We start from the raw sequence: 2,767 nt of genomic DNA on the forward strand, positions 1-2,767 counted from the left end.
CCCCTTGCCTGGGCCCTTTGGCCTCCTTCAGCCCAGGTCCTGCTCCCAAACCCTGACACAAGGCAGGTGACCTGGGCCTTGAACCTCCCTCCCCCTGCACCACCCGCTCCCCTTTCTCCTCTCTCTCCCCTCCCCAGCCCTGTGTGTTTTCAGGCACCCCTGCCACAACCCTGCACTTGGCTCTGCATTCCTGGCCGCACTTCTTGAGCACCCTATCCCTGTCCCTTGATTTCAGACTTTCTTTTCCGGTCCCCTCCTGTGCCTACTGTCTGTTCCCCCTGTGCTGTGGTATTCTGGTACTACCCAGACCCTCCCCTCCCTCTGCTTCTCCCTAGCCAGGATTCCTCCAATGGATCCTGGCTCGCCACCTACCGCCCCCCCACCTCCACACGACAGGCATCCTCTCATAGTGCCCTCCTTTGGCCCTCCTTTGGTCATGGTCCCTCTCTGAGGATCTACTCACCTGGGGCAGAGGAGTGGAATCGGCTGGCCTCTGGGCCCTGAATGCTCCCTGTGGGTAATACAGCCCTGTCCTTCACCAGGGCCCCCTTTGTCGCCCAAATCTTGACACCTGGCATTGGACTTTGGTCTTGTGCCTACCTTGCCCTGAGCGTTCCCTTCCATTTTCTCCCCTGACCTCTCTCGCCTTGTATACTGCCCATACCCCAACCCAGCCCTCCCTAACGCTGACCCTGCATGCTGCAGTCCTGGGCCTGGCTGATCGCCTGAGCCCCTGACCACATTCCTAGTGTTCCATGAGGTAGCATGGCATCCCTTTCAGTCGGGTCTGAACCGGAGGGCCCCTTGCTTGTTCTTCCTAGTGTGCTCCTCTGTGTGCCCCTTGCGCCACCTGCTGTCTCTCTGTGCTGGTGCAGCCCCTTACTCCCCTTCCCCTTGCACTTACTCCTGGATACAGGGGTCTCCTTCTCCTTGGTTTCCTCAACCTTGATCTGTTGGATGGGTCCCTTGCCTGGGCTCCTGGCTTGGGTCCTGGCTCTTGCCTCTCTTTGCATCCACTGTGACACCCTGCCATGCTCTCCCTTTTGCCCTTTTCCTGGCTCCCATCCATTGCCAGACCCCCTTTGCCCAGTCCCTGGCCCTGGATTCTCATCTGGGCCAGGGCGCCTTATGGAAAACAGAGCCCTGCCTCTCACCTGGGTCCCCTTCTCTCCCAGGGCCCATGGTCCTGCACCCAGAACCCTGAAACCTGGCAGTGGCCCTGGGCCTGGAGAATGCCTCCTCCCTGCCAGATTCCCTGCCTTCCCTCCCCAGCCTTGTCCACTGTCATGAACACCCTGCCCCAGCCCTGGCCTTTGGCTCTCCATTCCCAGAACTGGCTCCTCACTTGAGACTCTGGTGGCCTTTTATGCTGTGTGCATCCCTGGGTTTGGACTGCAGGCCCCTTGGTGGGGCTACTTCCATGCTCCCCTTGGCTTCACTGTACCACAGTACCCTAGTGCTGCCCCGCCTTCCTGATCCCGCCCTTCCCTGCTCTCCCCTGGCATGGGCCCTCCCCTAAGTCCCAGGCCTGGGGTCCTTGCTGTAGTCCTGGCCCTCACACCACCAACCCGCGTCCTCCAGCCTTTCTCTGTCTCTCTGTGCCATCCTTCAGCCTTCCTATAGTCCCTTTCCCTGCTGGGCCCCTTTCATGACCCATTTCCCAGGATGCTCACCGTGGCCAGGGTACTGAACCTGGCCTCTTGGCCTTGCAGGCTCCCTTTGGGAAAATGTAGCCCTGCCTCTTGCCTGGGCCCTTTGACCTCCCTCAGCCTGGGCCCTGCTCCTGAACCCTGACACCAGACAGTGGACCTGGACCTTGAGCCTCCCTCCCCATGTGCCACCCCTCCCCAGGCCTGTGCATTTTCATGCACACCTGCCCTGACCCTGGCACTTGGCTCTTCATTCCTGGGCCTGGCTCCATGATTGAAGCCCTATCTGCCTTTCTCAAGAACCTATCCCTGTCCCTTGATTTCAGACCCCTTTTTCCCGCCCCCTCCTGTGCCTACCCTCTGTTCCCCTTGTGCAGTGGTATCCTGGCATTGTCCGGAACCTCCCCTCCCCCTACTTCCTTCTAGCTGGGGGTCCTCCAATAAGTCCTGGCTCCCCACCAACCCCCTTGCCCAACCTCTGCACGCTGGGTATTTCCTCACAGTGTCCTCCTTTGGCACTCCTTTGGTCAGGTTCCCTCTCTGAGGATCTACTCACCTGGGGCAGAGGAGTGGAATTGGCTGGCCTCTGAGCCCTGAATGCTCCCTATGGGAAACACAGCCCTGCTCCTCTCCTGGGCCCCCTTTGTTGCCTGAACTTGACACCTGGCAGTGGACTTGGGACTTGTGCCAACCTTGCCCCTGAACATTCCCTTCTATTTTCTCCTCTGACCTCTTGCCTTGCATGATACCCCTACCCCAACCCAGCCCTCCCTAACCCTGACCCTGCATGCTGCAGTCCTGGGCCTGGCCTCCCACCTGAGCCCCTGACTGAATTCCTAGTGTCCCATGAGGTAGCGTGGCATCACTTCCAGTTGGGTCTGACCTGGGGGACCCTTGCTTGTCCTTCCTAGTGCCCTCCCCTGTGTGCCCCTTGCGCCGCCCGCTGTCTCTCTGTCCTGGTGCAGCCCCTTACTCCCCTTCCCCTTGCACTTTCCCCTGGAGCATGGGGGTCTCCTTCTCCTTGGTTCCCTCATCCTTGACTTGTCAGATGGGTCCCTTGCCTGGGTTCTTGGCTTGGGTCCTGGCTCTTGCCTCTCTCTGCACCCACTGAGAGACAT

Source organism: Marmota monax, unplaced genomic scaffold (genome assembly GCF_021218885.2).
Source record: "Marmota monax isolate L192 unplaced genomic scaffold, Marmota_monax_Labrador192_F-V1.1 WCK01_AAM20220418_F8-fsc00016, whole genome shotgun sequence".
Lineage (NCBI taxonomy): Eukaryota > Metazoa > Chordata > Mammalia > Rodentia > Sciuridae > Marmota > Marmota monax.